The 25,694-nt window shown below is 41.9% G+C and overlaps 1 pseudogene; it reads right to left on the bottom strand.

Annotated features, from left to right (window-relative positions):
* Nucleotides 1–21,081: 21,081 nt before the first annotated feature.
* LOC128066967 (cyclin-dependent kinase 4-like) lies at nt 21,082–22,205 on the bottom strand (annotated as a pseudogene).
* Nucleotides 22,206–25,694: the final 3,489 nt, after the last annotated feature.

Here is a 25,694-nt window from a genome sequence, read left to right as displayed (position 1 = left end):
GGAGACCCAGGGCCCAGGGCCGGCCAGCGGGACAGTCGCTGTTCAGTCAGGGCATCCAGGCCAACCAGGCCCTGATCAGCCCAGGCAGGCATCATACAACATGGCAGCAATATATTTTTTTCCAGCTGCAGGAAGTCCAACTCGTGCAAGAAGAAACTCATTTCTTTGCCATTTGTAGCTGGAAGGAAAATGACTTTATCCTTTTCTTTCCCCACCGCTCTCAACCATGCGTGTCTTGTAATCGCCAATTTGTTTCCTATTGGAGGAGCTGACTTTGAATGTGCAGAGTTTCCCTGCAGTCTCTTCCTGCCAACACTCCAGGCAGGGGTGGAGTGAGAAGGGCCGGCTCTGGGGCGCCTGCAGGGACCAGGGCGGGGCTGCAGCTGTCTCCCTGCCACTCCCGCCCTCTTCCAGCACAGGGAAGGCTGGGCTGCCAGCTCCTCGCTTGCGGTTTCTTCACACACTCCATACTGTGTCAGCTGCTTGGCCTGTGCCCACATGCTCTCTTCTCTTGGACGAAATGCTATCCTCCCCTCAAGTTCAAGGCACATGTCACCTCCTCTGGGAAGCCCTCTCTGAGTCAGTTCTTCCCTAATCAAACTTGCCAGAAAACTCAGCACAGGGCAGTGTGGATTTGTCTTAAGTCTGCCCCCTCATCTGACTGAGGCCCTAACTGAGGATGTAATTTATCCTGGGGCCAGCAGTGCCAGTCCCAGGGTCTACACATCATAGCCTGTGAATGGATGGAGAAGAAAGTCCTAATCCTTCTTAATCCATAATGGTACTTAGAGTGGCTAAGATGCTTTCAGTTGGAAACTACTTCTTTAAGAAAAACGAGGAGCTGGTGCTAGTGGGAAGGGAGTTTCATGTGATCTTTGGGTGGATGGTTTCAGGTGCAGCTTGATCCAGTGTCTTTGTCGTCATCGCTCTGCCTCTGTCTTCTCACAATCAGGCCTCCCTGTTATGAGAGGAGTTAGAAATAAACATCCCACCAACTTAGCAACCTCCTAGAACAGACCCTTTGTCCTCATGGTTTGGCAAAATAAATGCTATATTTGCATCAGCCCAGGATATATGAACACAGGATTTTTCCTCAGAAATAAAACCTCTGGCAACTACTGTAAAGCAGAGGTTTAAAGGTTTAGGAAACATGAGAGAATGTACCTTGCAGTTCAGTGTGCTACCTGGGATGATGCTGGGCATGAAAAGTCTAATAGGGTATTTTGAATCTCTTTTATTAATAATTGACACATCATCTAATTCCAAAGGTATGAAATTAAAAGACGCTTGCTCCTTGGAAGAAAAACTATGACCAACCTAGAAAGCACATTAAAGAGCAGAGACATCACTTTACCAACAAAGGTCTGTTTAGTCAAAGCTATGGTTTTTCCAGTGGTCATGTATGGATGTGACAGTTGGACTGTAAAGAAAGCTGAGAGCTGAAGAATTGATGCCTTTGAACTGTGGTGTTGGAGAAGACTCTTGAGAGTCCCTTGGACTGCAAGGAGATCAAACCAGTCGATCCTAAAGGAAATCAATCCTTAATATTCATTGGAAGGACTGATGCTGAAGCTGAAACTCCAATACTTTGGCCACCTGATGCAAAGAGCTGACTTGTTAGAAAAGATTCTGATGCTGGGAAAGATTGAAAGCAGGAAGAGATGGAGACGACAGAGGATGAGATGGTTGGATGGCATCACCGACTCAAAGGACATGAGTCTGAGCAAGCTCCGGGAGATAGTGAAGGACAGGGCATCTGGCATGCTGCAGTCCATGGGGTCACAAAGAGTTGGACACGCCTGAGCAACTGAGCAGCAGCAACAACTGCTTCCAAAAGAGATCTGAGGCCTCCAAAGGGTTTTTGTGTAGCCACAGCTTTCACTGGGTACCCTCTGTGAGGCCAGGAAGAGTGGAGCTACTGGTTGAGGGCCACCACCAAGTGGGACCTCTTGACTGAGCCTCACCACCCCCAACCCCTAAAGTCCAAGAGCAGCTTTGCTTCCAGTGCTTGCTGATGAAACCAGAGCAAGTGGAATGAAAGCATGACCGTGCTCTGCCAGGCTTCTGCCCAAGACTACCCTCCCCCAGAGCCCTCCTTACTGAGGCCACAGGCTCCGGGCTTCTGGTGAGGCAAGTTCTGGTGCCCCGGACCCCTGGAGAGAAGCTCATGGTTATTATTGTTGCTGTTGTTTCCAGCTTGCTCATAAAATTATATCTACATCCACACACACATATATATGAGTTGGACATGACTGAGCACGTGTGTGTGTGTGCTCAGTCGTGTCCAACTTTTTGAGACCCCATGGACTATAGCCTGCCAGGCTTCTCTGTCCATGGGGTTTTCCAGGCAAGAGTACTGCAATGGGTTGCCATTTTCTCCTCCAGGGGATCCTCTTAACCCAGGGATCACACCCACATCTCCTGTGACTCTTGCATTTGCAGGCAGATTCTTTGCCACTGAGCCACCTGGGAAGCCCCATATGACAGATATATACATATATAGATATATATATACACACACACATATATATGACAGATTATATATATATAAAGAAAGCTGAGCACCAAAGAATTGATGCTTTTGAACTGTGGTGTTGGAGAAGACTCTTGAGAGTCCCTTGGACTGCAAGGAGATCCAGCCAGTCCACCTTAAAGGAGATCCGTCCTGGGTGTTCATTGGAAGGACTGATGTTGAAGCTGAAACTCCAATACTTTGGCCACCTGACACGAAGAGCTGATTCATTTGAAAAGACCCTGATGCTGGGAAAGATTGAAGGTGGGAGGAGAAGGGGACGACAGAGGATGAGATGGTTGGATGGCATCAACGACTCGATGGATGTGAGTTTGGTTAGACTCCGGGAGTTGGTGATGGACAGGGAGGCCTGGCATGCTGCAGTTCATGGGTTTGCAAAGGCCTGGCATGCTGCAGCTCATGGGTTTGCAAAGAGTCGGACAGGACTGAGCGACTGAACTGAACTGAACTGATACAGACCTTTGTTGGCATTGTAATATTTCTGCTTTTTAATACCCTGTCTAAGTCTGTCATAGCTTTTCTTTCAAGGAGCAAGTGTCTTTTAATTTTGTGGCTGCAGTCACCATCTGCATTGATTTTGGAGCCAAAGAAAATGAAATCTGATGCTATTTCCACATTTTCCCCATCTATTTTATATATATATATACATACACATATATGTGTATATATATATGACAGAGCCATGCAAGTGGGCTAGAATCTAATGCAGATGGTGAATTCATCTTGTGGAATCCACACATAGATCCATTTCACAAATTAGAAAACAGCTGCCCAGAGAGGCCAATTGACAAACCCAGGGACAATCAGCTCTGAATAGAAGTCCCGAGAGAAGGAAGTCACAGGCTTCCTGGCAGCCCCTTTCAGCCTGAGAGGAGGCTGGTCATGGCAACCAAGAACAAAGACCAAGTAAGAGCTCACCCTCAGTGTGGGGTTCAGCTCTGAGTCAGCATCCTACCCTGTCAGTCCTCCTTGAGTCAGCGCTCGGGAGCCCCCCCCCCCCTGTCTGGCCGTCCTTTCCTAGAGCCTGACCTCCATTCTCAGAGGCCTGGGAGCTGGTCAAGGGCATTGAGGACCGGGCAGGACCTCTAAGGTAGAGGAGACAGTGGCAAGGCTGGCCCACTCCTGGGGCCCCGGCCAGGCAGTGCCCACAGGGCACCTGAGAACGGGCTCGACTGCTGCTCTTTCCCGGGACAAAGGACAGCTGTATCATTCTGACTTCACTCACTCACATGTGGCCACAGTTTGGAGGCCATGAGATTTTCTTGTCACCTTCAGTCTGAACAAAGGATTTCCTGGCCTCTCTGCTGTTCGAAGCCCAGGACTCCCCATTCCACTCTGGGTACACACTCCTCTCCAGTGTTGCCCCCCACACCTCCCTGACCAGTGCCCTATACCTTTGGGGCTCTGCTTAGCAACCAGGATACAGACCCTGGCTTTACTCCAGGGTTTCATCCTGTGGATGACTCAGGGTTGGTGAATATGTTCATGTCCTTAGTATGTGGTCAAAGCTATGGTTTTTCCAGGAGTCACATATGGATGTGCAAGTTGGACCATAAGGAAGGCTGAGCACTGAAGAACTGATGCTTTTGAACTGTGGTATTGGAGAAGACTCTTGAGAGTCCCTTTGACTGCAAGGAGATCCAACCAGTCCATCCTAAAAGAGATCAGTCCTGACTGTTCACTGGAAGGACTGATGCTGAAGCTGAAACTCCAACACTTTGGCCACCTCATGCGAAGAGTTGACTCATTGGAAAAGACCCTGATGCTGGGAAAGATTGAGGGCAGGAGAAAAAGGAGGTGACAGAGGATGAGATGGTTGGATGGTATCACTAACTCAGTGGACATGAGTTTGAGCAAGCTCCGGGAGATGGTGATGGACAGGGAGGCCTGGTGTGCTGCAGTCCATGGGGTTGCAAAGAGTAGGACACGACTGAGTGACTGAACAGCAGCAACGTGACACGTCCATGTGATGTAAACCAAACAGGCTTCATAGATCGAGTGAAGACAGTGGGGAGACCCTGCAGGCCCAATGGATCGGAAGCAGTAGCTGTCTTAGGGCAAGGGTGATTCACGTCAGCAAAACCGAGTCAATCCTCACAGGGTTAATGTCTTCCGCTAGAATCTCTTGCTGCTTTGTTTGTGAATGGTCTTGGTAGTATGGTTCTGTAACAGTTATAAACATAAGGGGGTTAAGTGTGTTTTCAGGGTTTTATGTATTTAAATAACATTATAAGCAAAATAATTTAAGTCAATAGTAGGGAATCAGACCAATCTTTCCCTCTAAAATGGAGGTTTAAGAAACACTATGATAAAATAATCAATCCTCTCTGAAGTATTAATAGCCAATAAATGACTTACAGAAGAGGGTCAAAAACTCAGGGACAATCTGGATTTGAACCCACACTCCTTTCTGATCTCAGACCTGGGGAAAGTGTCTCAGTGTCTATGAGCCAGTTAAAGCAGAAACCCAGTAATGGTTAGGTGCTCTCTCCTCCAGGCATCATCTTTCCCAAGATGGGCCAGCTGTACCCAGACTCCCATGGAGAAGCAGTTTCAGCCAAGAAAAGCCTTTCTCCAGTAGAAGCTCCAGGCCCCTGGCGTGCAAGATAGCAAAGTGCTTGGCTGAGGCCTGAGGGGCAGTGCTGCCCAGACCCTGCAGGACCAGCTTCCCTTTCCACTGCAAGGCCAGGACCCCACCACCCAGCTTTCTCAAGTCCAAACCAAAGGGTGAACTCAGCCTCATTCACTTTCTCCAACACTGGCAGAAAGAGGAGCTGCACCTGTCACTGCTGGGGCCAGCTTGGAACAAGCAGGAAGACTTGGCAGGTGTGCCTCCTAAAGTAGCAAGGATCTGCTGACCTGGGCTGAGGGCAAAGAGGTCAGTGATGCCCACATGAGATCCAGGCCTCTAGTCTCGGCCAACAGCTTACCAGCCCCTCAAGTGCCCAGTGTGAGGCAGGTGAGCTGGGCTGGGCCCCAGAAGCTGGGGTATTTGGGCTGGGGTCTTTTCAGTGAGGGCCTGCGGTAGCCCGCCAGCTTGGCTCCCTTCAGGGCCCCCCAGTTCACTGGCCTCGCTGTTCACCCTGGGCATTTTGGGCCCTGTGTCCATGGTCCACCCAGCAGGAGCTGGTAGGCTGGACTGACACGGCCGGGATCTAAATTGTTTTACTTTCCAGGGTTGCTGCCACCAAAATGAAGCCCTCTGTCTAACCAGTGGCTACTAGAAATAAATATTTAAACACTACGTTTGTACAGTGGTACCAGATTACACCTCAGAGGTATGCCATCTTCCTCAGCTATGCAGGCCCAGTGATACCCTCGTGCCTCCAGTATGACCCAGTAAGCCTGACCCAGTAGGAGGACAAACTCTGTGATGTCCATCCACACCCATATTCCCCAGTGTCTGGGAGAGCAGTAACTGGTTAGAGAAGGTTAGAAGACCAAGAGAGGGAATGCGTCTCCAGAGCATTCTCCCCACACTGGGGTGTGGATACCCCCAAGAAATGCCCTGACCTTCCACCATGTTCTAGCTTAGCTCCAGCCATGTAAAACTTGCCAAGACACCAGATACCACCAGCCTGGCCACAGCCAAGACCAGAAACCACTCATAGCAGGGGGTCCCAGGCAGGGACTGCTGGGCCTTCCAGCTGGGAGAGAAGAAAATGCCTACCCTGCCAGAGACCGTCTGCTGTCTCCCAACCCTAAGATGTTCAAATGCAGCTTTCCTGCTAGGAGGCCAAGCAGTGGGGCGGGAAGGCCCCGCTTCAGCATCTGGAATGAGAGACAGAACCAGGAGAGGAACAGAGAAACAGAAAGGAGATGAAGAAAGACACAGAGGAGAAAGAGAGACAGAGAGAGAAAGAGAAATGAGAACTCTCTGACTTCTCTCAGACAGGATGAAGGTAGCCAGGAGGCAGAGAAAGGTGACCTCCTCAGCCCCGGAGCTCCCCTCCTGCAGGACAGGCTCTGCATGGGAACAAAGCTACCAAAGGCCCACTCCCTTCAGCCAGCTGTGCTCAGGAGGGCTTGCTGGCGACCTTCTCTCCAAATGTAGTTGCATCTAGATGGCAGGCTAGAAAGAAGTTGTTGCAAAGAAGCTGTTGTTTGCCAGGTACCTATAGCCTTGGGCTGCACCATGAAGTAAGGTTTTCAGTAGGTCTGTGTTGTAAATAGAACAAATGGTTTCCACTGTGTTCTTGTGGGCTAAACCACTATCACTTTGTGAATACATTGAAAATACACCTCACTACTTGCAATCATGTTTTCATCTGTCTCTTGCTTTCTTTTACTTTTTCTTTCTTTCCTTTTTTTCTCATATATTTAAATATAAAAGATAAAAGTGGCCAAGGCTTGCCTACCTGAGGTCACCAGGTGAGCCAGTGTAGCTCTGTAAGCGCTCAGGTTCAGGGCATGACAGGGTTCCTATGGACCCTTGCACAGGCCCCAGGACCAGAAGCAGCCTCAGGGGCAAGTCCTGCTGCATGCCTTGATGCTCAGACCCTCAAACCTCCTTCCCCCTTAGGAGTCTCTGAAACCAGGACCCTGAAAACCAGGGTGCCCTGGGAGTGCCAGCTGGCTCAGGTTATTGGGAGAACCACCTACCTGGGGCTGGCCATAAAGGAAGAAAGGGGCTCTAAGCCAGGTGCTCAGCCCATATAGGAGGACTAGCCCAGTTTTCCAAGGCAGCACCAACTTTGGGCAGTGTTGTTGGTAGCGCTGAGACTTAGCTGGGATGTGGTATCCTTGAAGCTTGTCCCTGTCTCTGACTTAGCTGGGTATTACTACTGAAGGTGCTTCTTTTTCTGTCTTCTTCCACCATCTAGAAACATCTTGAAAGAATCATGGTGATGGAAAGTAATACTTCACCTTGTTATCATTCCATAACATGACATATTGACATATTTTTTTTATCCCATCTGACATTCACAACAGCCTATCTTCTTTCCGCTCACTCTTTTCTTTGTGCTGCTCTTCAAACACACCAAACACTTTTCTGCCCCAGGACCTTTGCACATGCGTTTCTCCCTGTTTTAAATACTCTTCCCCATGCTGCATTTCCTCACTTCATTCAGGTCTATATAAAGTCTTCCCTCTTCTAAAAAGACTTACTTCACAGTATTATGTAATCCATGTGTAATCCAGGAGAGTTTTCTTGTTCTTAAAAGAAACACACTGATGTGTTTAGATACTGTTGTGAATTTAAAATGGCAGCAGATTTTTAAAGATTTTTTGCAGCTTCTTCCATCGAAAGTTATAGTTATTTCCTCACTCTTCTACTCTGGGCCAGCGTGTGACTTGCTTTGACCAGTGTGGTGCAGTCATGTTGTCTGACTCCAAGCTAGAATTCAAGAGATCTTGCAGCTTCCACTATCATTCCTTTGGAACCCAGGTGCCTGTGAGGAAATCCAAGCTAGTCTGCTGAAGAGGTATATGGAGGAGAACCAATGGGCCAGACCAACATCCCCATCAGAGGTGGTGAGTGAGACCACCTGGGGGCTTGTCAGGACTATCTAACTAAAACAAGAGTGAAGAGTCAAAGTTTGCAACTTAAATTTTTTGAAATAAATTATTCTAAAATTTTTTTTATAAGAAAAGAAAGATGAGCTTTCAATAAGAAAGAAAAGACAAACTCAAATAAAAGATCAGAGAGCTATATATCTGGTCAACTGATTTTCACTAAGCTTGCCAAGATAAATTGATACGGGAAATAAGAGTCTTTTCAAGAAAATGATATTGGAACAACTGGATAGGCATCAGCAAAAGAATGAAATTGGACTCCTAATTCTCACCATATAAAAAAATTAAAACGGATCAAAGACCCAAATGTGAAAGCTATAACTGAAATATTCTTAGGAGAAAACACGTGCATTATTATTCCTGATCTTGTACTAAACAGTGATTTCTTAGATGTGATACCACAAACAACAAAATAAAAAAATGAATCAATTGGCTATCATCAAAATTAAACATTTTGTGTTTCAAAGGACACCATCAAGAAAGCAAAAAGACAATACAAAGAATGGGGGAGGAGGCAGTCCTAAGATGAAAGAGGAATAGGACGGGGAGACCACTTTCTCCCCAACAAATTCATCAAAAGAACATTTAAACGCTGAGTAAATTCCACAAAACAACTTCTGAATGCCGGCAGAGGTCATCAGGCACCCAGAAAGCAGCCCATTGTCTTCGAAAGGAGGTAGGAAAAAATATAAAAGACAAAAAGAGAGACAAAAGAGATAGGGATGGAGCTCCGTCCCAGGAAGGGAGTCTTAAAAAGAGAGAAGTTTCCAAACACCAGGAAACACTCTCACTGCCGAGTCTTTGGTGAGCCTTGGAACCTCAGAGGGCAACATAACTGGGAGGAAGAATAAATAAATAATTAAAACCCACAGATTATGTACCCAATGGTAACTCTCCTCAGTGGAGAAGCAGCGCAGATGCCTGCACCCGCCACTAGAAAGCGGGGGCTGGGCAGGGAGGCGCAGGCTGCATTGCTTAGAGTAAGGACTGGGCCTGAATGCCCCAAGGGCAATCTGAGGAAACTAACTTGGGCTAGCAAACCAGACTGTGGGATAGCTACCATGCAAAAAGCCCTAACCTAAGACACCATCAGGTCCTCTCACAGAACAAAGGACTGAAAAGAGATAGCCAGCTGCAGACCATCCCCCTCTGGTGACAGGCAGCCAGAGCCAGAAGAGGGCAATCGCAGCCCTAGAGAGGCATTATCTACCAAACTACAAGCAGGCTTCTTTGCTAACTAAGACTTCTTGGGATTCTGGACGGTCAACATCCACCAGAGAAGGCAAGCCGATTGTACACCCAGAAAACTAAGCAGCAGGGATAGGGGAGGCGATAAGTCACAGCAACCGCGCTCACCAAACACCTTATCACCTGAACTGCTTGGACCTGGGAAGGGCACAAAACACAGGCCCAACCGAGTCTGTGCCTCTGAGGATTAACTGAGTGCCTGAACCTGAGCAGCTTAGACCTGGGAAGTGCATGCAGCCCAGGGCCAGCCTCAGATGGTTCCCAGTGGAGCAACCTAGAGCCTGAGCAGTGTGGGCAGGGAGGGCACACACTCCGTGAGCGAGGGCAGGCCCAGTGTGACTGAGACACTGTGAGCACACGCCAATGTTATTTGTTTGCAGTGTCTCTCCCTCCCCACAGCACGACTGAACAAGTGAGCCCAAAAAATTGTCTACCACCACCCCCTTGCATCAGGGCAGAAATCAGACGCTGAAGAGACCAGCAAACATAAGAAGCTAAAACAGAGGGAATCGTCTTGGAAGTGACCAGTGCAATAGATTAAAACCCTGTAGTTAGTACTGACTACATAGGAAGGGGCGTATAGATCTTGAGAAATATAAGCCAGACCAAGGAACTAGCTGAAAATGAACTGACCAGACACTGCCCACAACAACACCAGAGAAAGTCCTAGATATATTGTTACTATTTTTACTATCATTTTTAAATTTTTTTTTAATTTTTAAAAAATTTTAAGTCCTCTATTACTCCTTTAATTTTCATTTTATAACCTACTATTATTACTTTGCAAAAAAAAAAGAGAGAGACCTATTTTTAAAGCAAATTTCATTTATATATATATTTTATAATTTTTGTGACTTTTTTTCTTTCTTCTGTTCTTTAATATTGTATTTTTGAAAATCCAACCTCTGCTCTAGATTTTTAATCTTTGCTTTTTGGCATTTGTTATCAATTTTGTACCTTTAAGAACCCAATCTTCAATACCCATTTTTCCTTGGGAGCGAGATTACTGGCTTGACTGCTCTCTCCCCCTTTGGACTCTCCTTTTTCTCCACCAGGACACCTCTATCTCCTCCCTCCCCTTCTCTTCTCTACCCAACTCTGTGAATCTCTTTGTGTGTTCTAGATGGTGGAGAACACCCAGGGAACTGATTACTGGCTGGATCTGTCATTCCCCTTTTGATTCCCCCCAACACCTTTATCCTCCTGGCCACCTCTGTCTCCTTCTTCCCTCTTCTCTTCTCTGTATAACTCCGTTGAACATCTCTGAGCAGTCCAGACTGTGGAGCGCACATAAGGAAGTGATTACTGGCTAGCTTGCTCTCTCCTCTTTTGATTCCACCTCATCTCATTTGAGTCACCTCTAACTCCCTCCTCCCTCTTCTCTTCTCCATGTAACTCTGTGAACCTCTCTCAGTGTCCCTCACTGTGGAGAAACTTTTCATCTTTAACCTAGATGTTTTATCAATGGTGCTGTGTAGATGGAGAAGTCTTGAGGCTACTGTAAAAATAAGACTGAAAAAAAGAAGCAGGAGGCTTAAATCCAAATCCTGAGAACACCAGAGAACTCCTGTTTCCAGGGAACATTAATTGACAGGAGCTCATCAAACACCTCCATACCTACACTGAAACCAAGCACCACCCAAGGGCCAACAAGTTCCAGAGTAAGACATACCATGCAAATTCTCCAGCAACACAGGAACACAGCTCTGAGCTTCAATATACAGGCTGCCCAAAGTCACTCCAAACCCACTGACATCTCATAACTCATTACTGGACATTTCATTGCACTCCAGAGAGAAGAAATCCAGCTCCACCCACAAGAACACCGACACAAGCTTCCCTAATAAGGAAACCTTAACAAGCCACGCGTACAACCCCACCCAGAGCAAGGAAACTCCACAATAAAGAGAACTTCACAAACTGCCAGAATACAGAAAGGCCAACCCAAACACAGCAATATAAACAATATGAAGAGACAGAGGAATACCAAGCAAGTAAAGAAACAGGATAAATGCCCACCAAACCAAACAAAAGAGGAATAGATAGGGAAACTACCTGATAAAGAATTCTGAATAATGATAGTGAAAATGATCCAAAATCTTGAAATAAAAATGGAATCACATATAAATAGCCTGAAGACAAGGATTGAGAGGATGCAAGAAAGGTTTAACAAGGACCTAGAAGAAATAAAAAAGAGTGAATATATAATGAATAATGCAATAAATAAGATTAAAAAACACTGAAGGGAACAAATAGTAGAATAATGGAGGCAGAAGATAGGATTAGTGAAGTAGAAGATAGAATAGTAGAAATAAATGAATCAGAGAGGAAAAAAGAAAAACGAATTAGAAGAAACGAAGGCAATCTCAGAGACCTCCAGGACCATGTTAAATGCCCCAACATTCGAATCATAGGAGTCCCAGAAGAAGAAGACAAAAAAAAAAAAAAAAAAAAAAAAGACCATGAGAAAATACTTGAGGAGATTATAGTTGAAAACTTCCCTAAAATGGGAAAGGAAATAATCACCCAAGTCCAAGAAACCCAGAGAGTCCCAAAGAGGATAAACACAAGACAAAACACCCTAAGATGCATATTAATCAAATTAACAAAGATCAAACACAAAGAACAAATATTAAAAGCAGCAAGAGAAAAACAACAAATAACACACAAGGGGATTCCCATAAGGATAACACCTGATCTTTCAATAGAAACTCTTCAGGCCAGGAGGGAATGGCAGGACATACTTAAAGTGATGAAAGAAAATAACCTACAGCCCAGATTACTGTACCAAGCAAGTTTCTCATTCAAATATGAAGGAGAAATCAAAAGCTTTACAGACAAGCAAAAGCTGAGAGAATTCAGCACCACCAAACCAGCTCTCCAACAAATGCTAAAGGATCTTCTCTAGACAGGAAACACAAAAAGGGTGTATAAACTCGAATCCAAAACAATAAAGTAAGTGGCAACAGGATCATACTTATCAATAATTATCTTAAACATAAATGGGTCGAATGCCCCAACCAAAAGACAAAGACTGGCTGAATGGATACAAAAACAAGACCCCTATATATGTTGTCTACAAGAGACCCACCTCAAAACAGGGGACACATACAGACTGAAAGTGAAGGGCTGGAAAAAGATATTCCATGCAAATAGAGACCATAAGAAAGCAGGAGTAGCGATATTCATATCAGATAAAATAGACTTTAAAACAAAGGCTGTGAAAAGAGACAAAGAAGGCCAGTACATAATGATCAAAGGATCAATCCAAGAAGAAGATATAACAATGATAAATACATATTCACCCAACATAGGAGCACCACAATTTGTAAGACAAATGCTAACAAGTATGAAAGGGGAAATCAACAATAACACAATAATAGTGGGAGACTTTAATGCCCCACTCACACCTATGGATAGATCAACTAAACAGAAAATTAACAAAGAAACACAAACTTTAAATGATACAATAGACCAGTTAAACCTAATTGATATCTATAGGACATTTCACCCCAAAACAATGAATTTCACCTTTTTCTCAAGCACACACGGAACCTTCTCCAGGATAGATCACATCCTAGGCCATAAATCTAGCCTTGGTAAATTCAAAAAAATTGAAATCATTCCACGCATCTTTTCTGACCACAGTGCAGTAAGATTAGATCTCAATTACAGGAGAAAAACTATCAAAAATTCCAACATATTGAAGCTGAATAACACGCTGCTGAATAACCAATAAATCACAAAAGAAATAAAAAAAGAAATCAAAATATGCATAGAAATGAATGAAAATAAAAACACAACAACCCAAAACCTGTGGGACACTGTAAAAGCAGTGCTAAGTGGAAGGTTCATCGCAATACAGGCATACCTCAAGAAACAAGAAAAAAGTCAAATAACCTAACTCTACACCTAAAGCAACTAGAAAAGGAAGAAGTGAAGAACCTCAGGGTTAGTAGAAGGAAAGAAATCTTACAAAACAGGGCAGAAATAAATGCAAAAGAAACAAAAGAGACCATAGGAAAAGTCAACAAAGCCAAAAGCTGGTTCTTTGAAAGGATAAATAAAATTGACAAACCATTAGCCAGACTCATCAAGAAACAAAGGGAGAAAAATCAAATCAATAAGATTAGAAATGAAAATGGAGAGCTCACAACAGACAACACAGAAATACAAAGGATCATAAGAGACTGCTACCAGCAATTATATGCCAATAAAATGGACAACTTGGAAAAAATGGACAAATTCTTAGAAAAGTACAACTTTCCAAAACTGAACCAGGAAGAAATAGAGAATCTTAACAGACTCATCACAAGCACGGAAATTGAAGCTGTAATCAGAAATCTTCCAGCAAACAAAAGCCCAGGTCCAGACGGCTTCACAGCTGAATTCTACCAAAAATTTAGAGAGGAGCTAACACCTATCCCACTCAAACTCTTCCAGAAAATTGTAGAGGAAGGTAAACTTCCAAACTCATTCTATGAGGCCACCATCACCCTAATACCAAAACCTGACAAAGATGCCACAAAAAAAGAAAACTACAGGCCAATGTCACTGATGAACATAGATGCAAAAATCCTTAACAAAATTCTAGCAATCAGAATCCAGCAACACATTAAAAAGATCATACATCATGACCAAGTGGTCTTTATCCCAGGGATGCAAGGATTCTTCAATATCCACAAATCAATCAATGTAATACACCACATTAACAAATTGAAAAATAAAAGCCATATGATTATCTCAATAGATGCAGAGAAAGCCTTTGACAAAATTCAACATCCATTTATGGTAAAAACTCTCCAGAAAGCAGGAATAGAAGGAACATTCCTCAACATAATAAAAGCTATATATGACAAACCCACAGCAAACATTATCCTCAATGGTGAAAAATTGAAAGCATTTCCTCTAAAGTCAGGAATAAGACAAGGGTACCCACTCTCACCACTACTATTCAACATGGTTTTGGAAGCTTTGGCCACAGCAATCAGAGCAGAAAAAGAAATAAAAGGAATCCAGATTGGAAAAGAAGAAGTAAAACTTTCACTGTTTGCAGATGACATGATCCTCTACATAGAAAACCCTAAAGACTCCACCAGAAAATTACTAGAGCTAAGAAATGACTATAGTAACTTTGCAGGATATAAAATCAACACACAGAAATCCCTTGCATTCCTATACACTAATAATGAGATAATAGAAAATTAAGGAAACAATTCCATTCACATTGCAATGAAAAGAATAAAATACTTAGGAATATATCTACCTAAAGAAACTAAAGACCTATATATAGAAAACTATAAAACACTGGTGAAAGAAATCAAAGAGGACACTAATAGATGGAGAAATATACCATGTTCATGGATCACAAGAATCAATATAGTGAAAATGAGTATGTATACTACCCGAAGCAATCTATGGATTCAATGAAATTCCTATTAAGCTATCAACGGTATTTTTCACAAAGCTAGAACAAATAATTTCACAATTTGTATGGAAATACAAAAAACCTCAAATAGCCAAAGAAATCTTGAGAAAGAAGAATGGAACTGGAGGAATCAACCTGCCTGACTTCAGGCTCTACTACAAAGCCACAGTCATCAAGACAGTATGGTACTGGCACAAAGACAGAAATATAGATCAATGGAACAAAATAGAATGCCCAGAGATAAATCCACGCACCTATGGACACCTTATTTTTGACAAAGGAGGCAAGAATATACAGTGGAGAAAAGACAATCTCTTTAACAAGTGGTGCTGGGAAAACTGGTCAACCACTTGTAAAAGAAGGAAACTAGAACACTTGCTAACACCATACACAAAAATAAACTCAAAATGGATTAAAGATCTAAATGTAAGACCAGAAACTATAAAACTCCTAGAGGAGAACATAGGCAAAACACTCTCCGACATAAATCACAGCAGGATCCTCTATGACCCATCTCCCAGAATATTGGAAATAAAAGCAAAAATAAACAAATGGGACCTAATTAAAATTAAAATCTTCTGCACAACAAAGGAAACTATAAGCAAGGTGAAAAGACAGCCTTCAGAATGGGAGAAAATAATAGCAACTGAAGCAAATGACAAAGAATTAATCTCAAAAATATACAAGCAACTCCTGCAGCTCAATTCCAGAAAAATAAACGACCCAATCAAAAAATGGGCCAAAGAACTAAACAGACATTTCTCCAAAGAAGACATACAGATGGCTAACAAACACATGAAAAGATGCTCAACATCACTCATTATCAGAGAAATGAAAATGAAAACCACAATGAGGTACCACTTCACACCAGTCAGAATGGCTGCTATCCAAAAGTCTACAAGCAATAAATGCTGGAGAGGGTGTGGAGAAAAGGGAACCCTCTTACACTGTTGGTGGGAATGCAAACTAGTACAGCCACTATGGAGAACAATGTGGAGATTCCTTAAAAAACTGGAAATAGAACTGCCTTATGACCCCACAATCCCACTGCTGGGCATACACACCAAGGAAACCAGAATTGAAAGAGACACGTGTACCTTGATGTTCATCACAGCACTGTTTATAATAGCCAGGACATGGAAGCAACCCAGATGTCCATCAGAAGATGAATGGATAAGAAAGCTGTGGTACATATACACAATGGAGTATTACTCAGCCATTAAAAAGAATACATTTGAATCAGTTCTAATGAGGTGGATGAAACTGGAGCCGATTATACAGAGTGAAGTAAGCCAGAAAGAAAAACACCAATACAGTATACTAACGCATATATATGGAATTTAGAAAGATGGTAATGATGACCCTATATGCGAGACAGCAAAAGAGACACAGGTGTATAGAACAGTCTTTTGGACTCTGTGGGAGAGGGAGAGGTTGGGTTGATTTGGGAGAATGGCATTGAAACACGTATATTATCATATAAGAAATGAATCGCCAGTCCAGGTTCGATGCATGATACAGGATGCTTGGGGCTGGTGCACTGGGATGACCCAGAGGGATGGTATGGAGAGGGAGGTGGGAGGGGGTTTCAGGATGGGGAACACATGTACACCCATGGCGGATTCATGTTGATGTATGGCAAAACCAATACAATATTGTAAAGTAACTAACCTCCAATTAAAATAAATAAATTAAAAAAAATTTTTTTAAAGAATGAGGGAAATACTTGTAAATCATATGTCTGATAAGAGATTCACTTCTAGAATATAAAGTAAATTCTTTAAAACTTAATAATAAGGCAAATAACTTGATTTTTAAATGGGCAAAGAATTTAATAGATATTTCTCCAAAAAAGATATATGAATGACCAATGAGCATTTGTATGTAAAGATCTTTGAAAAGATGCACGAAAAGATGCTAAACATGATTAGTCATTAGGAAAATGCAAATCAAAATCATAGTGACAGTCTATCTCATTCACAATAGAATTATTGTAATAATTTTTTAAAAGCAGACAATAGGTATTAACAAGGATGTGAAAAAACTGTAATACTTATATACTGCTTGTGGGAATGTAAAAACATACAACCACTTTGGAAGACAGTTTGATTGTTTCTTAAACATAAAGTTATCATATGATCCAGAAATCCCAGTCTTAGGTATATATCCAAGAAATGAAAACATATGTTCATACAAAATCTTGTACATAAATCTTTATAGTAGCATTATTCATAATAGCCAAAAAGTAGAAACGACCAGAATGTCCATCAATTAATGAGTGAATAAACAAATTGTGATATATCCAGAGGTGGAAAATTATTCATCCATTAAAAGGAGGAAAGTACTGTTAAATGCTATAACATGGATCAAACTTGGCAATATTTTGATAAATTGAAAGAAGTCAGACATGAAAAGCCATATATTATGTGATTCTATTTATACAAAATGCCCCAAATAGGCAAATCCATAGACATATACATTTATGGTTTTCAGGGACTTGAAAGATGGAGGAAATGAAGAGTGACTGATAATGATATACAGTTTATTTTTTCAGTAATAAAAAAATTATAGAATTAGACAAATGATGATGGTCATACATTTTCAGTATACTAACTACCAGTGAATTGTATGCTTTAAAACGATGAATTTTATGGTATGTGAATTATATTTTCATTTAAAACCCCAAAACATCTGAAAAAGATTTTAAAAACTAGGCAACTACTAAAATTTCTATAATTAACTTACTCGATTTGTTCTTTGTTATTTGTTCCTTCCCAATCTATATACATTTTATTCCCTTTTCTTATCTTATTGCATTAGCTAGCACTTCCAATATGATATTGAAAAAAAGGAGGCAAGAATATACAATAAGAAAGAGACGGTTTCTTCAGCAAATGGTGTTGGGAAAGTTGGACAGCCACATGTAAATCAATGAAGTTATAACACACTCTTACACTATACACAAAAATAAACTTAAAATGACTTAAAGACTTAAATATGAGACATGGCACCATAAAACTAGAAGAGAACATAGTCAAAACATTCTCTGACATAAACTGTACTAATGTTTTCTTAGGTCAGTCTCCCAAGCCAAAGGAAATGAAAGCATGAGTAAACAAATGAAACATAATTAAGTTATGGGCTTTTGCAACAGCAAAGGAAATCATAAATAAAACTAAAAGACAACTGACAGACTGGGAGAAAATATTTGCAAATGATGTGACTGACAAGGGCATTACTTCCAAAATATACAAACAGCTCTTGCAACTCAACACCAAAAAGACAAGCATCACAACTGAAAAATGAGCAGAAGAACTAAATAGACATTTCTCCAAAGAAGATATACAGATGGCCATCAAGCACATGAAAAGATGCTTAACATCGCTAATTATTAGAGAAACACAAATCAAAACTACAAAGAGGTACCACCTCACACCAATCAGAATGGCCATCATTAAGAAGGCTACAAATAACAAATGCTGGAGAGGATGTGAAGAAAAGGAAGCCCTCCTACACTATTGGTAGGAATGTAAGTTGGTACAGCCACTGTGGAAAAAAGTATAGAGATTCCTCAAAAAACTAAAAATAGAATTGTCATATGATCTAGCAATCCCATTCCTGGACATATATCTGGGAAAAAAAGAAAGATAAATGCACCCCATTGCTTATAGCTTATAGCAGCATTATTCACAATAACTAAGACATGGAAGCAACCTAAATGTCCAACCTGAATGGATACAGAAGCTGTGGTACCTATGTACAATGGGATACTATTCAGTTATAAAAAAGAACAAAAGAACACCATTTGCAAACACATGGATGAACCTAGAGATTATCATACTAAGAGAAAGAAGAACACCATAAGGTATACCTTATATGTAGAATCTCAAATATGACACAAATGAACTTTTATGAAACAGAAACAGACTCACAGACATAAAGCACTGTGGTTACAAAGTGAGACAGGGAGAGGGAGAGGGATGGAGTGGAATCTGGGGTTAGCAGATGGAAACTATTGTATATAGAATGGGAAATCAACAAGGTCAGAATCTGCCTGCCAATGCAGGAGACACAAGTTTGGTCCTTGGTCCAGAAAGATCCCCTGGAGAAGGAAATGGCAACCCACTCCAGTATTCTTGCCAGAAGAACCCCACAGACAGAAAAGCCAGGTGGGCTACAGTCCATGGTGTCACAAAGAGTTGAACATGACTTAGCGACTGCTGCTGCTAAGTCACTTCAGTTGCGTCTGACTCTGTGCAACCCCATAGATGGCAGCCCACCAGGCTCCCCCATCCCTGGGATTTTCCAGGCAAGAACACTGACTACACAACCACAACTGGATAGCATATTCACTATTCTGTGATAAACCATAACGGAAAAGAATATTTAAAAATAATGATATATATATACATGTATCTGAATCACTTTGCTGTATAGCAGAAATAACACATTATAAACCAACTATATTTCAATAAAAATTTTAAAATGACAAAGGAAAAGTGTGGTGAGAGGTGACTTCTTTGCCTCTTTCCTGATCTTAGTGGGAAAGCTCCTAGCTTCTCACCCTTAAGTATGATGTTACTGTGGGGTTTTTATAGATTTTTTAAAATTAAGTTGAGGAAGTTCCCTTCTATTCATAAGTTTACTAAGAATTTTTATCATGAATCATCAAATGCTTTTCTGCATTTACTAATAAGATCAAGTAATTTTCCTTTTTTAGCCTTTAGCCTGTTGGTATGATTACATAATTGATTTTTTAAAGCATATCTGGGATAAGTTCCACTTGATCATGCTGTATATAATTCTTTTTCTACATTGTCAGGTTTAATTTGCTAATATTTTGTTGAAAATGTTGGCATTTCTGTTCATGAGATATATTTCTTTTCTTGTCTTTGATGACCTTGGTTTTAGAGTAATGATGACTAGAATGTATTCTCTCTGCTTCCATCCTCTGAAAGAGGTTGTAGAGAATTGATGTAATTTCTCCCTTGAATATTTGGTTGAATTCACTAGTGAACTCAGGACTATTGCTTTCTGTTTTAGATTATTAATTGTTGATTCATTTTCTCTAACAGATAAAGGCCTATTCAGATTATCTATTTCTTTTTGTGTGAATTTTGGCAAACTATGTCTTTCAAGAAACTGGTCCCTTTCATCTAAGTTACCAAATTTGTGGGCATAAGGTTGTTCAAATTATTCCCTTATTATCCTTATGTCCATAGGATCTGTAGTGATGTCCATTCTTTCATTTATTAATAATCCTCTCTCTTTTTTCCTTAATTAACCTGACTGTGAAGTGAAATGAAAGTCATGTCTGACTCTTTGCAACTCCATGGACTGTAGACCACCAGGGTCCTTTGTCCATGGGGTTTTCCAGGCATATTGGAGTGGGCTGCCATTTCCTTCTCCAGGGGATCTTCCCAACACAGGGTCTCCTGCATTGCAGGCAGACTCTTTATCATCTGAGCCACCAGGGAAGCCTAGACACATCAATTTTGTTGATCTTTTCAAAAAAGCAGCTTTTGAGTCCATCTTTTCCTCTATTAATTTCCTGTTTTCAATTTCATTGATTTCCTTTTTGCTTGTTTTGTTTTTCCTGTATAAAAGACGATCCCAATATCAAGGTATAAGGAAGGGGAGAACAAAGGACATACCCCTTGGTGTAACGACACGAGGGGCAGAAGAAAGATAAGCCTCAAAAGGAGGGGTGGGAGGGAACGTCATTACAGTAGCAAAATATTCTCTGTAAAAAGTTGGAGGAGTCTCCACAGCCTCAGAGATGGAGGGGAAGGTCACCTTCTCAGTGAGGGCTCTCCACTCAAGTGTTCAAAGGAAGGGAAATGTCTGCGCCTCTTCTCTTGGTTCTTGTGTTGCTGATTCTGTTCCTGACACCAACTGTCTCGCTGTATCTCACTGTTCTCACTGTTTGCTGGACCCAGGGTAGGCCAGGCGTGAGCTAAGAGGCTGGAGGAAGACTCAAGGAGCCGTGGGAACTGCAGACACGTTTATTCTCTCCCGGCTGACATAGCAGCTATAGCAGTAGACATGCTGCATTCTCTCGTCTTGTGGCTGACCCCAGACACAGCCCTGACGCAGCAGTAAGGCTGCCACTCTTTGCGTGGAGTTGCTGAGTTGGACACGACTGAGCGACTTTACTTTCACTTTTCACTTTCATGCATTGGAAAAGGAAATGGAAACCCACTCCAGTGTTCTTGCCTGGAGAATCCCAGGGACGGGGGATCCTGGTGGGCTGCCATCTAAGGGGTTGCTACCCATTCCAGTATTCTGGCCTGGAGAATTCTGTGGACTGTATAGTCCATGGTGTCGCAAAGAGTCAGACACGAATGAGCAACTTTCACTTGGAAAGCATCCATTCTGTTGCCCACTCTGGGTTACCTTCAGCCTTGTGTAAATAAGAATATTGTAGGGCTCAGAATCAAGAAGGAAATGGCAACCCACTCCAGTATTCCTGCCTGGAGAATCCCATGGACAGAGGAGTCTGGCAGACTACAGTCCACGGGGTTGCAAGAGTCAGACACAGCTTAGCAACTAAAGCAGCAGGAAGCAGGGCTCAGAAGGCAGAGATTCACTTGCATGGATTAAAATTAAGCAATTCCAGTTGCAGAGGAGTGCTCCAACTTCTGCATCTCAGGTACCATCAACTGCACTAGCAGGGCCCTCTAGGGGGAAAAGCAGCCTTGGAATAGAGACACATCTTGGAGCCAGTCATCCTCTGGGTACAGTTTGATCAGGTCAAAGATTTTGCCTAACTAGTCAGCTTCAGAGTTTTTACAGAAGAGAAGTTTTTGATGAAACATGTCTGCAAAGGTACAGCCAACCTTCCACATGTCCACAGGTGTTGCATACGTAGACTGCAAAAGAACTTCTGGAGCAGAGTGTAACAACCACAGGTGTAGTGCCATCTGGTAGCTCTAAATTCTGGCTAGGCCAAAGTCAACCAGCTTGACAGTCCCATCTTGTCACCAGAATGTTCTCTGGCTTCCGGTCTCAGTGAACGATGCAATTAGCATGAAGGAAATCTAAGACGTGAAGTTGTTCAGTCATGTGCAACTCTTTGCAACCCCGTGGACTGTAGCTTACCAGGCTCCTCTATCCATGGAATTTTCCAGGCAAAAATACTGGAGGTCTCCACTGGCAAGCCTGATGAGGGTGCCTTGTCTAGATATGTCCTTAGGTCTTGATCCACACGCTCAAACTCAAGGGTCACTTTGATCTCCCAATTAGTTTGGGCTGTAGCACAGACATCAATCAGCCCAACAAGGACGGGAAGCTCAAAAGCCTCTAGTCACTGCAGTAAGGCCACCTCACAAACTATGCTGATGGCCAGGCACACTCCAGTATCTCCTCCATAGGGGATTCTTCTGTTCCTGAGGGTTGCAAAGTGGCCACTGTGCGGACCACTGTCCCATAGACCCCAATACCAATCTCAGCCACTGGCTCATATCAAGGGGTAGCCATTCTCAGACCAGAGGTGACTCTCACTCTGTGTTGGGAGCTGTGGAGGTGGCCTGTCACTGGGGCCCCAGAGCCAGTTCCTAGAGCCATACACTCAAGCCGAGGGGCAGCTGTACACTCCAGGCCCAGTCACGACACCGGACACAGACTAGAGCTGTCCTCTTCACCTCCCCCTCACCATGTGGCCAGCTGCCAAAGAGGCACGGGAAACTGCTGGTGGGGGGATGGGGGGGCTCAATTTCATTGATTTCTGTTTTTATTATTTCTTTTCTTCTGATTATTTCGATTTAACTTACTCTTCCTAGTTTCTTAAGATTGAAACAGACTATTAATTTTAGATATTTCTTTTCTTATATAAACATTCAGTGCTACAAATTTCCCTCTCAGCACTGCTTTGCTCTATCCCACAAATTTTGTTAAGTTGTTTTCTTTTTCATTAGTTTAAAATAACTTTTAAAATTTCTCTTGCAATTTCTTCTCTGACCCATGTGATATTTAAGAGTATTTCATTTAATCTCTGTGCAGTTTAGGAGTTTCCAATAATTTTTCTATTATTGATTTCTAATTTATTTTTACAATAACCTAAGAGCAGACATTGTATGATTTCTATTCATTTAAATATTTTAATAATGTGGTCCATTTTATTGCCCAGAATGTGGTCCATCTTGGTAAATTTTCCATGTGAACTTGAGTAGAAGGTGTATTCTGTTGTTGTCAGATAAATTGAGCCTACAGTGATAATATTCTGTTGCTTGATGGTGTTGCTGAATTCAGTTACATCCTTCCTGATTTTCTGCCTGCTAGGCTTGTCCATGTCTGATCGAGGAATGTTGAAGTCTGCAGCTATGCTAGTGGAATCATCTGTTTCTCCTTGCAGTTCTATTAGTTTTTGTCTCACATAGTTTGATGCTCTGTTGTTAGGAGCATACACATTAAGGATTGTTAAGTTTTCCTGGAGAATTGATCCCTTTATTATTATGTAATGCACTTCTTTATTCCTAATAATTTTCCTTGATTTGACATTTTCTCTGCCTCTAATTAAAATAGTTATTTTGATTAGTGCTATCACAGTGTATTTTTTCCATTCATGTGCTTTTCCTCTGTATGAGCTTTTACATTTGAAGTGGGCTTCTTTAGATAAGATGAAGCTGGGTCTTGTTTTCTGACACACTCTGACAATCCCTGCCTTCTAATTTAGACCACTGATATTCAAGGTGATTATTGATATAGTTGTATTAATATCTACCATATTTGTTGCCATTTTCTGTTTGTTGTTCTTATTCTTTGTTTGTATTTTTGTCTGTTTTTTTGTGGTTTCAAATCTTACTTCTTACTTACATGGTTTCTGAGAAGTTGGTTGTAATTCTTATGTTTATTCTTCTACTAAGTATGGTGGGGCCTTTTTCCCCCTCTGATTTCTTGTAAAATTTTATTCTTTATCTTTGATTTTTTTTAGTTTGAAAATTATATACACTAGGTGTAGTTTTTTTTGTTTGTTTGTTTAGTTGGTTAGTTGGTTGAGAGTTTTTTGCATTTATCCTGCTTGGTGTTCTCTGAACTTCCTGGATCTGTGGTTTAATATCTGACACTCATTTGGGGAAATTCTCAGTCATTAGCATTTCACATCATTTCATCTATTATCATATCATATCATTATCATGTCAAATATTTATTATTTCTGCTGTTCTTGTTACACATATGTTACGTGTTATAGCTGTCCCTTGTGGCAGCCATCCCACAGTGCTTGGATATTCTGTTTTCATTTTTTAAAGTCTTTGTTCTCTATGCTCTTCAGTTTTCAAGGTTTTCTATTGATATTTTCAAGATCAGAGGTATCATCTTCAATCATGCAGTCTGCTAGTAAGCCTATCAGAGGCAGTCTGTTACAGTGTTTTTGATCTCTAGCATTTCCCTTCAGTCTTTGTCTAGTATTTGCATCCCTCTGCTTACACTGCCCATTTGTGTTGGGTACTGCCTATTCTGGAGAAGGAAATGGGAAGCCACTGTAATATTCCTGCCTGGGAAACCCCATGGTCAGAGGAGCCTGGTGGGCTACAGTCCATGGGGTCGCAAAGAGTCAGACACAACTTAGCAACAAAACAACAACAAAACAGCTGTCTACTTTACCCATTAGAGCTCTTAGCATATTAATCATAGTTGGTTAAACTCCCTGTCTGATTATTCCAACACACCTGTCATGTCTGGTTATGATGTTTGCTCTGTCTCTTCAAATTGTATATTTTGCCTTTTAGTATGCCTAGTAATTTTTCTTGATAGTTGGACATGGTGTACTGGGTAAAAGGAACTGCTGGAAGCAGGCCTTAGTAATATAGTGGTGAGGCGTGGGAGGAGGGGAAGCGTTCTGAGTTCTGTGATTGGTCTCACACTTTTAGTGAGTCTGCACGCTGGTGCTGTGAATTTCACAAGTGTTTCTCAGTTTTATTTCCTCCCCACCTTTGGTGGGACAGGATGGCTAGAGTGGTCTGGAGCTGGCTATTTCCCTTCCCCCAGATCAGTTGGGCTCTGATAATACCCCCAGCAGCCTAAGCTCTGGCTCACTAGTTTACTCCGAGGGCAGATTTTGTTAAGAAGAACAAAGTGCTCTGGGCATATTTCATAATGGTTCCCTTTCCCCTCCACTGCCAAAAGTACACGGGGATTTTTTTTTTTCCATCTCCTCTGATACTATGAGGACCTGGTCAACTCCTGGAGGTTAGTCTTAGTACAGTGGGGACTGGTCTGCTGAAGTTTTTAATTCTCAGACTTGTCTACACTGGGCTTTCAACAGTTCATTAGTTATAGCTCAGATTTCCTACCCTGGCACTGGACATGATAGTTTCCAGCCGTGAGTCTCTGCCCTGGGAAGCTGTGGCTCCATGTCTTCACCTCTGTCTCTCCAATCTTGGGGGCAGTGACTGGACTTATGTCTTTTACAAATCTCCCTCTTTTACAAATCCAAGAAGAGCTGTTGACTTTTCATTTTGTTTAGCTTTCTAGTTGTTGGGACAGAGTGGCAACTTCCAAATTTCTGACATGTGGATCCCTATTATTAATAGTTTCCATTTAGTAATTTTTAAAAGTATATCATCTAATTTTAAAGATATTATCCATATGTAGTAAAATATTTTGTATATGAACTGAAATTTGTACTCATCTTGCAGTTAGTGCTGTTATACTGGTTTAAATTCTAAAAACAACATCTTCAGTGGTCATACAGAATGGCAAAATTGAAGTAGCTCAAATTCTGGATCTTAATCTTTCCAGTCACTGTACTATTGTCGTTTGTCAAATTTGCAGTTTAAATGAAGGAATTTACAGTACCAAATGGTTAGAGAAAAGAGTTATGTCCCACATGGCTTCCAATCTCTGACAACTTACTTTGGACAGCACGTTTCTGGGCTGACTGTATACCTGTGATTTGTTCTTAGTTGCTCAGTCATGTCCATCTCTGCGGCCCCATGGACTGTAGCCCACCAGGTTCCTCTGCCCATG

The sequence above is a fragment of the Budorcas taxicolor genome, chromosome 21, assembly GCF_023091745.1.
Source record: "Budorcas taxicolor isolate Tak-1 chromosome 21, Takin1.1, whole genome shotgun sequence".
In the NCBI taxonomy this organism is placed as follows: domain Eukaryota; kingdom Metazoa; phylum Chordata; class Mammalia; order Artiodactyla; family Bovidae; genus Budorcas; species Budorcas taxicolor.
This window is presented reverse-complemented; position numbering and strand designations above follow the sequence as displayed.